Genomic DNA, 13,790 nt, shown 5'->3' on the forward strand with positions numbered 1-13,790 from the left:
CAAAATCCCCTCATAGAGATAATTGTTCAGGTCACTTTTAACATAATTTGACATCTTAACGTGCTAATTGTTTGGAAATAAAAATCTAAACTTCAACGGAAAAAACAGCTAAAATGACTTCAGCATGTGATCAAGCAATAAGTGTGAATTTCCTACCCTCAACTAATTTAATTTCCCAATTTGAGCCCGTTTGTATTTGCACCATTCTCAGTCACGACATGCCTCTTTCCTGCTGAAATCACTGTAGCCATAAAAGCGTGACAGCAGAATGCACCGAAAGACCTCCACTCACCCCAATCAAATATTTTCACCACATTTTTTGGAAGCAAACGTGTTCTTCATCTAATCCTGCTTAATGTGTGACGGCTGAAACAGAGCAGGGCCTGAAACGCTGTTTCAGAGGCTGCTGTGCCAGGAAAAAGATCCGGAGGAAGCATGCAGTGGGACATGGTTTAAAATGTTTGGGATGACTGACGCTGAATCTCCAACAAGCTCCATATTATTGTGGGATTCAAACAGAGCTGGCCTGAAACTTTATACTACGATTATTACACATCCACGTACTACAGATGTGACAAATTACTATTTTGAACTGAGAAATATTGTAGTTCCACATTTTCCACTTTTGAAAGATGATTCACACTATTTTGCAGCATAAACATCCGAGCGATGTGTCCACTGATAGTTTGGACAGTAAAAAGCGATTAAACAGGCCACAAACTGAAAGATATGCTGATGTACATGTTGTTACCAAAGACATCGCTGCTTGTAGCTAGTTTTCAACCAAAACCTTTGCACCAAAATTCTCACTTTTTTGTTTTCTGTCTTTGAAAAACAAATCTTTTTTTACAGCTAAAGATATAGATTGTGAAAGTATCATCTAAGCCTAAATAAACACAATATAAAGGGATATTATATGCAGTTATTATTCTGTCTGACTGTTGGAAAAGCAACTGATGGCAGATTTTACTACTTTTCACGAGTAATGATTCTCTCCAGTCACAAAAGTGTGAAAAAACAGGTAAGCAACCTGCCTGACCTCTAATTTATAAGACAGTCACCCCCCTCCCACCCGAAGAAAGACAAGCCACACAGACACAGAACACACACACAAACCTGGTTGGCCGTTGGCCTGCTGGGCTGTGCAGGGCAGGAAGGGAATCATTCACTGTAAACTGAACAAGGACTGGCTTCCTCTGGGAGTCCCCTAGCCTGACAGCGGCCAAGCTCCCTGCAACACAAACCACTCCAGCAGACACACACAGATAAACACATACACACCCTGGATCTGAGACGCATTCTCTCATCTGTTACTCATCTCTCTTTCCTCAGTCCCGTCTTGCTGTTCTCTCCCTGCCTGTCTCTCATATTCAAGCCTCTTTTAAACTCCATCCATCTTGTTTCTCTCTCCTTATTTCTTTTTTCTTCTGTTTAGTTTTCTGCAGCTTGTGTTTTCTTTGCAGTTGTCTCATCTGATTATCAATCTGAGCTCTCTCAAGGATGACGAGCCCCTTGTTGAGAAAGTTTTGGAATGCCGTAGTTAGACAGATACTGATATGGATAAAGGATAATCTTTGGGTTTATCTTAAGAAGGAAACCATCTGGATACACAGTGCAGTGTGTCTTTAAAGCAAGGCATCTGAAAAAAGTCTCATCAATAATGTGAGACACTCCTCTGTGCTTTTCTTTCACTTTCATCCTGCTCTGTTGGCGTTTTAATGCTAACAGAGATGCTTTGTCAGTTTTGCTATTCCCGGCCGTCACCTTCCTCCTCCACACAAGCAACCACTTACACACACACCAACAGGAACGGAAACAGGGGATGCATATCCGTCAGCTGATCCAACTGGAAATGCTGACACTGTTATCCCCATCTGCCTCTGCTTTCTCAGATGAGGGGGGAGTAAAGCAGAGATGGAGAAGGGAAACAAGGGGGGAAAGGAGAGGGGTGAGGAACAGCGAGCATTCTGACAACCCAGAGAATCGCCCGGATGCTTGTGGTTTGCCCGACAGCAACTGTTTTCCCAATAGATGATATGTGCTGGATGGACATATTCTGAGGGGCACCAAACTCGCAGCTTTCCCTCACAGCAATGGCAAAAGGCATCTGTCACCCACAAGATTGCACATAAGATAGAGGAGGGAAACTGACACAGTTGTTCCTATGGTCATGAAACACAAAGATCTATTAAAGTAAGAGTCCGAGGATAATGTGTCACTCATCGCGCTACGAGTGGGACTCTGTTGATAAGGCACTCATCTGTCAACCATTCAGCAGCTTTAAGTTTCTGTGTTTGTTTGTCATGTTCTGGCTAAACAAAGACACGATTGGTGTGAGTTTATCGAAGCTGGATGACAGATGTTATCCTTTCACTGACAGGCAGCTGTCCTTGGAGCTAAAGTAGTGAGCGCGACGTTCAGTCTCATCCCGATGCATCGAATAATGCTGTTTCGGTTTCAAAGTCTGGCAAACATTGGAATCGCATGACTCTGAGATAAAAAATTTCTCTATCGAAGCAGGTGCTGAAAAATGATCTTAAATCAACAAAGTTGCACATTTACGACTCTCAAGTCAAGTGAAATCACACTTTCACTCACACAGTCCTTTTTACTCCCGTAGTGAAAAACATATTCAAAACTTATTATGTTGCTTAGTAAAAAAGGAAAAACAACACCACCAACTTTGCCGAGCTGGCAATTTATACACCTGCCAGAGAGAGCTATCGCCCCCAAAGCTTTCTCTCTGCCTCCGCCCTGCTGTTCGGTGAAGGTAGCTGTGCCTGTGAGCTCCTTCATCCCTATCAGAGGCTGTGAACTGTCGAAGAAAATGTTGGAGTAGCTTAAAACTCTCTCCCTGCAACATCATAATAAATGGAAATGTAGCTGAAATCACTGCAGAGATGCTATCTCCAACTTGACTGATGGCATTTTTTCCAGTGACGCACCACTTATAACATAACCAAAGTTGAACAGTACTTTAATAGGTTCTCAGAGTACCCACACGTTGACACTTGATATCTTCACATTTTTCTTTGACTAAGAAATGAAAACAATTTAATCTCATTTCCTCGTTTTCAGATGTTGATACAGCATTAGATGTCATACTAACATTAGGCGCATTCCCACTGTAGGAACCTTTTGCAGTTCCTAGAACCTTTTCAGGAATAGGGACGTTTTTTCACGCATTCGGACATACAGGAACTAGGGACCACGGCCCTCAGTTCCTGGAACCATTTTAGCTCCTTCAGGGTCTTTTCTGGGCTCCACAGGAACATGACGTAGGTGTTTGGTGGCTGGTAGCTCCGCCCCTTGTCTGAAATGTTTGCTCATACGACACGGACCCAACCGGCGCCTGTTTAATAAGTTAAACTTAGACGCCGTCTCCTTTGTCTGCGGCACTCTGCTCTCCTTCTTTCCTCCATGAAACGAAGAAGTATCGCCCGCTGCTGGATTCTCCGTCTCCTGACTCTCGCTGTGAGCTCTTCCAGCCTCCATCTTAGACGCCTGATGTGATCGTCCATGATTAATATCACCGTCATGAACACGGTGGCCTCCTCGCTCTCCATGTTAGCTTCTTGGTGCTGTTGTTTTCTTCTCTCCTTACTTTTCCCGGGTTTTGTTTTGTTGTTGAGTGGCGCTAAAGTAACACGTCTGTGGCAGACGGCTGCGTCACATCAGGCCCTGTCAAGGTCCCCGACTCATGTGCGAATGCAAAATGAAACGGTTCCCCTGGGGAAGGGCAGTTCTTCGAACTAAATTCGAGGTGGACAGTTCTTAGAACTGCGTTCTTATCACTGTTTGTCCGAATGCGCCGATAAGCTCCCAGGTGGCTTCCTTCACACCTGCTGCAGAGCCTGGGGAAGGGATCGTAATGACAGGGTGTCACTAAATGAGTTGTGGAAGGCTTGCACCCTTTCTCAAAAGTAGTAGATAGTAAATACTTAAAGAATTGGTTTTCTGAGATGTAGGACTACAATTATTTTTTCCACTCTCGTGTGAAGCACCATCCTCTAAAAACCCTGTCTGTGGGCACATGTTAAAGCTTAAGTAAAAGGATTATTTCACGTTTTCTTGTGACAGCAGGTTGCATCGCTAGCATCAGATTTGAAGCTGTGGCAAAACATGAAAAAACTAAATAAACTGATGGACTTGATAAGTATTGTGTGAACTTGTTTGTAAAAGGCTAGAAAATAACAGACATTCATATATTTGGAAGTTCCACCCTGCAGTGGTGATAGAGACTTAGAGATAACTTTTTTAACTGTATGGTGATCACTTTATTCGTTCTGAAACTTCTAACTAATGGCTTTAATGATGTTATGGGACCATGTGCCACGTATTCCAGGCTTCATGCATCTATTTCCACCGTCAACCCAAATTTTAAGTTTAAATGAGTGAACTTTATGGAGGTTTACGACCTGACATGAGAGCAGGTATGAACACACAAATACTGATCACCAAGAACAATTCAAATAACAAAGTGGACGTCAGGAACTTTGTGTTTTTGTGTGGTCTTCCTGTTCCAGGACATTTGATTCCACACCTCAGAATCTATCCCTTGTGCTAACACAGAATATAATGAGCCTCATGTACAGTAAGATGGAAAGTATGAGGATCAAAAACCCTTCCACAGATGGAGCATTATAGATGGTGTGATTATTTCCTCACACCTGCATTCTGGATAACTTAACACACACACACACATTCCCACACATTCTCAGTGTGACTCTCTAAATCACTGCTTGTACTTCCGCAAATATGGGAGAACTGTCACCCATTGTTTTAGCTGAGGCTGCACACACACACACACACACACACACACATATCATCAGGACCGGATGCTGGCCTGTCTACTCAGCTGTGATGTCTCACATACACAAATACACTCTCAAACACAGACCAACTGCAGCGATGACGTCCGTGATGGTCAAAAATATCTTCAATGGAACAGTCGGCTGTGAAGTCAGATCACTTTCTGTTTCTTTTCATTTATTTTTAACATCCTTGTAATTTACTCTACTCGTCCTTACGCTGCAGTCCTACACCAGACACGAGGTAAAACACATTCGTTCCCACGGAGGAACAATGGTGGAGACAACTTGTGTCTGGTCCCAGGTGATGAAAATGAGCCCTGATCTCATCCACTTGAAGCACCTTTCATGTGATTCGTGATGACTTCCTGATGGCGTTTACAAAGTTCAAACGAACCTATTGGTCTATAGTTAGCAGTGCTGCTCACTTCTATTCCATTTCAACATCAAAACCGAAGGCAAGACATCATGAGGGCAAAAAGAAATCAAATTTCTGTTGTTTACCACGCCTCCTCCTTTTTCCAGCTATTTATTAGTCTGACTTAAACCACACTTTTGAAATAGACACAAACATGTTTGTCCAGTTGAAATGATTCTTTCTCAAAGTCTGACTAACACCCCAGATAAAGTGGTTCCTGTATGCATGTATATGTTCAACTGGACACAAACTGTCCTTGACTCTAAGTTCATGTCCAAACGTTTTTTTAGTCCTGAGTTTTGACCCGTAAGTATCTAAAAAAAGACTATATACACGTGTATATATCTGCCTGCTAAATAGTTTGTCAGTTGATCTTTGACATGTTAGATCAACCGGAAAAAGCTCCATAAAACAAACAGAAAAGTGGGCAAAATGCCACCTGACACAGTGGAGTTAGATGAACTGTACTCTGGTCTATAGCTCGATTCCCTTCTCATGCTTGTGTTCTGGGACAAGCACAGCAGTCCAATAAATAGCCTTATGAGCTAGAACTGTAAGTCAACTACACCGTGCATGGAAGCAAGCACAGATATATATGAAATCTGTATCTAACATCTGTAGTGGCTGATATTTGGTTAGTTGACTGTGATCGGCATACCAGCAAACAGGATAAGATCATGTTTCATGTGTTCTTTCATATCAAAGATACAATTTCAGACGATCATAACCTACATTAGCTGCGTCCTGGGACTAAAAACTCATGTTGGCTCACATGTTTGACATATTAAATGTTGAAAAATGTCATGAACATTATATTATTGTTCAATCTCACAAAGGAAATAGCAACAGTTGATCATCGATATCTCAATCAGCTGTTTATTAACTGACGTTTTGTGACAGCTGAATACTGATAATAACTGATCATTTTTATTATAACTGTCAATATCGGTTTAAAATCCAGTGGTGATACAACATCAATCATAATAAGGGCTAACAGATGTTTTTTCAGTGTCCAGCATCAGTACAGATTCAGTCTTTTAAAATTTCTGCCTGTCAGCTATTCATGTAGTTTCAGTCTGATTTTGTAATTTGAGTAATAAAAAAAAGAGTCACACTTTACACTGCAGATTAAAACCACATTTGTGAACATAATGTCCTCCAAAGCAGGTTGTGAGTCCAGCATAAGTTACCATGGTAACGTAGCGAGGATTAAAAGAGAGACGCTGAGTGACTGTGGGCTCAACATACCTCACTTGCCCATTAATCTCCTCTTTGTTTTGCTGTTGTTCCATCTTTTTCATTGCTGTTGTTTTTACTGAAACGTCATATTTGCAGTTTTCCTGTTGAAGTCTCTCAAATGTTGGTGTTTCATTGTTCTACTTCAGAGCTGATCGGTGTTACACTTCTGCCTAATGGAAAAACTGGTCTTTGATTCACACTTTTAAGCACCAACAGGGGCGGAAGGCCCTCCTGCTCAACAAAAAGAAAAGGCACAACTTCCCCATAATGTCATGGTTATGATGAAAAAAGCCTTACAGTTTTTGTTTCCCTGGAAGTCGTCATGGAATCATTGTTATTCTGGTCGTACATGCGTAAGCAAAGTCATTACTCCCACTCCTCTGTACGTCGCAGCCCATTCTACTTTCTGGGAAAGAAATGTCTAAGTTGGAGCTCTTATCTCTTCCTCTTCCCTTTCCTCTTCCTGTCATTCAGAACATGAAAATAAAAGAGAAAAAACCCTAATGAAAACTAAATCTCAGGAAAAACAGCTGAGGCCTATTTCTGGCGAATATCTTACATTCCAAACATCCCTGATATCTCGTCGTGTTTAGTTGTGGCTGTGACCGTGTCACTGCAGGATACTGCGGCTTCCTCTCTCTTTTTTCTGTCTTACTCACTCCCTATTTTATTCTGTTGCCACTTCCTTTCCTTTTCTGTTTTTAGGCTACATCCTTTCTGTGTGTTCCCAGACCATAAGAGTTGCTATATTTGTTCTCTCGCTCTCCATAAGGAATGTCTAAAGCAAACCAGCCTTTTGAAGTGGCTCATTGTCTGCTGACCTCAGTAGGTGAAGAGGTGGTGCGTGGAGTGGGTGGGAAGTGGGGACTTATGGAAAGGTAGCTAAAAGGACCGAAGAGGAAGAAATGTAGAACAAAGTGTTCATATGAGTGAACTGTGTTAACAGGAATCAGCATCACAGTGTCTGCAGAGCGGTTCGTGAATAGTTGGGTTAGATCAGGGGACTTTGACATAGATGAACATGATGCTAAAGATAGCAGTCACGTTTACAGTCGTTACGACACGCCGAACACATTAAATATGTTGCCAGTTTGGGTTTTGTAGATGTAATTTGGCTATTAGCAAAACATAATACTTTTCTGTTAGCAGTTTAATTAAGCATCTTTCTCCAGGTCTCCTGTGAATGTAAACTTATCTTTTGGATCTTCGTGTAATCCCAGACTGCGGCTAAAGCTCTGTGTTCATTATTTCAATCTTGTTGACAAAGATCTTTTATCTCAACCAAAACTATAATCTCAGTCTAACCCAAAGTGCGTTGCTGCCTAAAAAACAAAAGGAAGACCAAAATAAACCGTATAATGTTATGAACTGATAAGATTACACACACATACATATATATAAATATATATATTTGAGTGTGTGTGTATACATAGAGAGAGAGAGCGAGCGTCTCAGAAGTAGGGCTGCGACTAAAGACTATTTTGATATCGATTATTGAAACGATTAATCGACTATTACGGTTAATTACTAATTAAAACAATCTAAAACTAAAAAAAAAGGATACATTCAAGTCATACTTTATCTTGACTTTTAACATTAACATGAACTGAAAATGCTAAGAAGAGTCAAATAAATACCAAAAAGTAAACAAGTGAAAAAGAATACAGCCTGGTTGTAACTGTGGACTGTGAAGCTGAATAATACAATTTTGTTGCACTTTAATATTAAAATCCAAGACAACTCTGCTTATTTATAGCTAGCAGGCTACGCTGAAAAGCTAAATATCTTACCATGGTGAGTCCACCTCTCCCAGAGCTCCAATCTGCTTCCACTTCAAATGTTCACGCATGACAGATGTGCTCCCGTGATACCTGAGGTCGGCTTTACAAAACTTGCAGGTAATCAATTTTTTTTGGGTGTTGAGGGTGAAATGTTCTCAGACCCTGGACACTTTTAGAGAGAGGATGATAATTCATCCGCAGGCATTTCACTGTGTTTATACAGGTCATCTCCCGATATTATTTACCATAACGCGCATCTCTAAGTAGAGATAGGTAGGAAGTAGGATGACTCACTCCGTACGAAAAATGATGTTCAGCTCGACAACATTAAAAAGATGTGATGACGTAATCGACAATGATCGACAATTAAATACTCGGCGACTAATTATGTTATCGATTTTTGTCGACAACGTCGACGTATCGTTGCACCCTTACTCAGAAGTAACTAGTTATATGTGCTGTACAATGCATAAAGATTTATAACCCTAACCAAAAGAACTTGTGATAATGCGAGAGCTTCATAGGCCTTATGTCATGCACTAGGAGGAAATGGTGCAGGAAGAATGGACAAAATGAGGGATAATGCTCATGAGCACGATTTGATTGACTTCTGCCTGATACTTTGGTTGAGACAGTGTGACGTTTCTCTGAACACATAGATTGAGACTATAATAAGTCAATCCTGTCTCACAATGAAATGCCTAAACCTGACAACCCACATTTTCATCCCTGAAACTAACCAAGTAGCTGGTAACAGCAGAAGTAGTTAGGAAGTGAAAGGATGCTCAGCTGGTTGAACAGATGGCCCATGTAGAGGCTACAGTTCCCACCTTGCATGTCCACCTACTTTCAAATAAAGGCCACCTGCACCCAAAATACCTTTGAAAAATTAAGGGAAGTTTAGAAATAAAGTGTAGAAAACACTGTCAGAATGTGGGTCTCCTGGATGACAGTCGTGTGTTACTTCCCAACAAAACCCCTCTAATCTCAAAATAAGTCGTAATGCCGTATGATCAAAGGACTATGCCCCCTTGTGTTCAGTATAAGGAATCACATTTATTTCATCTTGAGGCTTCCTTTAGGAATGAATGTACTGCTGGTTGAGTCACATTTGAACATATTTATGAATAAATTTACAAGTTCTGCCCACAAATAATGCTTGTTAACATCAAGGTTTCCAGCAAATGAAATTATCCTACCTCCAGAGGGTTTGACTCACGTCTCTTTTGTGGTTACATGTCAGTATATTTGAAAAGCCAAATGCAGTAAAAGTAGTTTTACAGTAGTTTTCATGAGACCAATCCTGTGGACGTGGTGTAGTGTCTCATTGTTCTGCTGAAGGGACACAAAAGGTTGCTTGGTCACAAACATGTTTCGGTAAGCAGAACTGCCACCGTAGGAGGACCTCTAAAAATAACAATACAGAGGAATACAGTCATCGCAGTGCGTGAAACTGAGGCTGGAGAGAGCGGTGGTAGATTTATGTGTTTGTTTTTTAACCAACCCAGTACTTTTACATCATTCCATTTTAAACTTGCCATTATAAATATTTCCTCTTTTTGTTGGGGTGGAAGCACTTCACTTCCATTTAAAACCTAACCAAAAACAAGTATAAATATGCTTTATTCCTTCGGGGAGGGGCTGTGTCTACACAGAGAGCGCTTCAGTCACATTTTTCATGCGTCCCTCGTGAGCTCGTCTGACGTAAAACACACTCCTATATTAATCTATCCAGCTGTCTTCACTGCTAGAGTAAGAGCTCGGGTTTTGCTCCCATTCTATGACCACAAATACGTGTCTCATCTCTGTTCCCTGCACATTATACACATAACTAACGTTACTGTAAATGAAACTCCAAGCAATGGCAAACTCCAGGTGACTTACACTTCAACACTAAGCCTGGATAAATTGTGAGGAAAATCATATGAAGTTTACGGAGCTGTAGCCTCTCAAACGACACACTGAAGAGTTGGTGTAATTCATAAGATGCCCTTATATGCTGGACAGTATTCAGAAGTTATGAACAGATAGGGTTTTACAATTCTTATACAATGCTGTATAAGCAATTCTGTTGTCACTCTTTCTAATTCTGCCTTGTTTTTGGAAGGTTTTAATCACGGTTAGGGACATTTTGTCCAAACAGTTTTTGCAATCATTGCACCACTGACCCTCCTCCTCTTCATCTTTCCGTTTGTATATTTCATTCGAAAACACAACCTACTTGTTACTCACACACACTCTCTCTCACACACAAAGACAGAGACACACACACTCCCTGCCATGGCCCAAGGCACACAGTGTACAGTTACTCACATCGTCAGGAAGCGGAGGTGCAGAGGTATGACATCAACTTATCATCTCTTTTGGGCCCATGGGAAGACCGGAGGGGGAAGAGACTTAGAGACAGAGTAGAGGCCAGAGGAGATGAAGTTCAAGGGAGGGAGAAACTGGAGAGATGTAAAAAGGAGGTGAAACATTTGTGAATGTGTCAAAAGTTCTTCTGATTGCAAAGCGAAACATGAACTGATATTTTTCCCTTACACTTCCCCTACTCCTTAAAAACACTTGTACAGATGACTATATTGCAGATATCACAATAGAATACCTCCGAAAACAATGTCTACCGATGGTGAAATGAACCTGTGCATACTGAGGTTGATGAAACAAATATTGTGTTTCACACATGACCCAAACTGACCCAGCAGCTCAGCTTTATCACATATATGCCACATATATTCTTTCATAACTCAGGTTTGCACATAAACATTCTGGTTAAGTGATGTAAATATATAACCTGTTTTCTTAGCTTTTGACTGTTATCTCACTTGAGATTCTAGGAGCTTCCATTTCGTGTCCACAGGCAACAATAGCCAATTGTGCCGCACAAAAGTTAATGGCCCTGTTCTGCTGGGTATAACAGAACCGAGCCGGCTGTGAACAAGCTTGTTCAGGTTGAGGTCGGTTAAAAGGCAACAGAGTGTTCCGGACCACTTTTCAGTGTGGCCTGAATCATCAGATCCAAATGTGTCATCAATCTGTCCTGAGTTCGTTCACACCTGTGATGAGCTTTGTTCACTTGTGGTCACAGCTAGTCTAAACAGGTGAGGAGTTAATTGAACTACTTATCCGAATTGTGAGGGTAAGACAGCACTGAATCTTAAATTAAGTCACACGTCCACACTGTATTTTTCTTTTTTTCTTAATTTCACCTCACTATTTCCACTATTTTGTGTCGCCCCATTACATGACATCCCGAAACATATCCATTTAAATTACAGATTGTAATGAATAACTGTTAATAGGGGTGAACTTTATCAGTCATCAAACTCTACACTTCTAGTTTGAAGCGTTTCACTTACGCTTCAAACGTCAATCCTTTCCACAGTCGCCGCAGGCTCAGGACGGGAGATTGGACTGAAGATAAGTTTCGGTCCAATCTGTTGGTTTCCTTAGATAGGATATTATTTTTTGAATTGGCTCTATATGAATTAATTGGATTATGATTACAATATATTGAATTCCAATTGGCTTGAATTGGACTATATTACTTGAGTGCCTTGAGATGACAATTGTTGTAATCTGGCGCTATATAAATAAAATTTAATTGAAAATTGAACAAGAAGTGCCTGCTTGCATATTTCAGAAGCCCTGAAAGCACTTAACTTTCTCTTAAACTTGACAACAACTTCCTAAATATTTTATTCTCAGAGCTGAGAAATCGGATTTGTTTTGTATTTGTTGGAATTTTCTTTTTCTTAACATTTTCTTACATAACTGATTGAGCTATGCTTAACCTTCAGAGCACGTTTAGAGAATAGAAATATATTTGATTAACGTCACTTTGCTTGAAATAGACATAAAAACAACTACTGGAAAATTCCTCACCTTCAGAGACTTGTGTGTGAGTGAATTAGTGCGTTTGAATCCGACACAATGACGGGAAACAGTTTGAACACGGAGACAGTGCAGCTTTCATGTCAAGCTGGGTGAGAAAGAGCTGAAGAGCTTAGTCTGCACCAGTGAAGTAAAAATAAAACAAAGATAACAAATGGTGTCTCTGAGCTGCTCTCTAAAAAATCTAGCCATTGAATAAAAGATTATTTCTTTCCTTCGACCTCTAACTCACACTGTCTTTCACCTCTTCTTCTGTTTTACATGTGGGTGCAACAGAAATCTAACCTTTTATTTACCATAAAGATTGATCATGTTTTGAATACAGGGCAAGGATTAGTTTTGTAATCGTGGTGTAAATGAGTGTCATAAGCACCAACCGCTCTGTAGTTTCCATTCAGAAAATGTAAAAATCTTGCAAACTGCACTAGTGGGTGGAGAAATGTATTTTGATAGAAGAGGAACACCTACTGCTCATTAATTACACGCACACACATCATTTTCCTTCCTGTACAATTATGTACACATTGTGTGACATGAAGTGAAATTAATTTGAGGCTAGTAAAGGAAAGGTAAAGTTTCAGATGATCAATTTATTTGATCAAAAGTATTTCCAGTTTACCAAATACTGACAGAGTTTATATAATATAAACTGGCCTTTTCCTGCCACACAAAGCTATCTATAAGCAATTATTAACCAGTTATGCTGATATGGAAAGTCTGGGGGATTTATTTGATAGAACTGCTCATATTCTGATGAACTGACATTTTATGACTTTTTGAAACAGCCATTTGACGTCAGGCCTATAAAAAGAGAATGAGTTCAGGTGCTTCACCGTGTGTAATTGGTCAGTTTTTCTTGTACCATCCATGTTTGGCACTTGACAATAAGGACAGCCTTTTTCCCAGCAATGGGACAAGTCAGAACATCCATCCATCCTATTTCCTACATCCGCTTAATCCAGTTGAGGGTTGCGAGAGGGCTGGAGCCTATCCCAGCTGTCATTGGGCGAGAGGCGGAGCACATCCTGCACATGTCGCGGGTTGTTGGTTTAGAATCACAGATTAACTGAACAAGCATGTTTTTAGGTGGTGGGAGGAAGCTGGAGTACATGCAAACTCCACACAGAAGGGTCCCAGCCAGGATTTGAACCGGGAACGCTCTTGCTGCAAGTCAGAGCATGCTTTGAGAAATTTAAAGATCTTTGAAAATGCACCTTGGTTTCAAGATAAACCAGTGTGTGACAAACAGATGGAGTCAAACTAAAAGCCTCTAGAAGTGACTATTTTTTTCCACTCACTAATCACACTAATTTCACTAATTAAAGGTAAACTGTTGGGAGACAATTCACAGAACTGTGACACCATCAACCACCAAGGATTATCATCCTGTGGCCTGCCTGTGGTTAGTTTGAAAGGTACGAAAGCGTTTGATTAAGGTTAAGACAATGGACTTCAGTAATTATTCAATTAAAGCTGGGTTACTAAGTTTTAAAAATGTTTCACCTTTTTTAACTGAGAAGTATGTTTGGTTGTTAATTTGTTTTAATGACAAACATTTTGATAAGTCACAACAAGTAAAACACGACTATGGTAGTTAGTTAGTTACATAACTGTGTTATATATGATCACATCCAAACACAGGGCGGG

This window comes from Leuresthes tenuis, unplaced genomic scaffold, assembly GCF_036924035.1.
Source record: "Leuresthes tenuis unplaced genomic scaffold, fLeuTen1.0.hap1 SCAF_21, whole genome shotgun sequence".
Classification (NCBI taxonomy): Eukaryota; Metazoa; Chordata; class Actinopteri; order Atheriniformes; family Atherinopsidae; genus Leuresthes; species Leuresthes tenuis.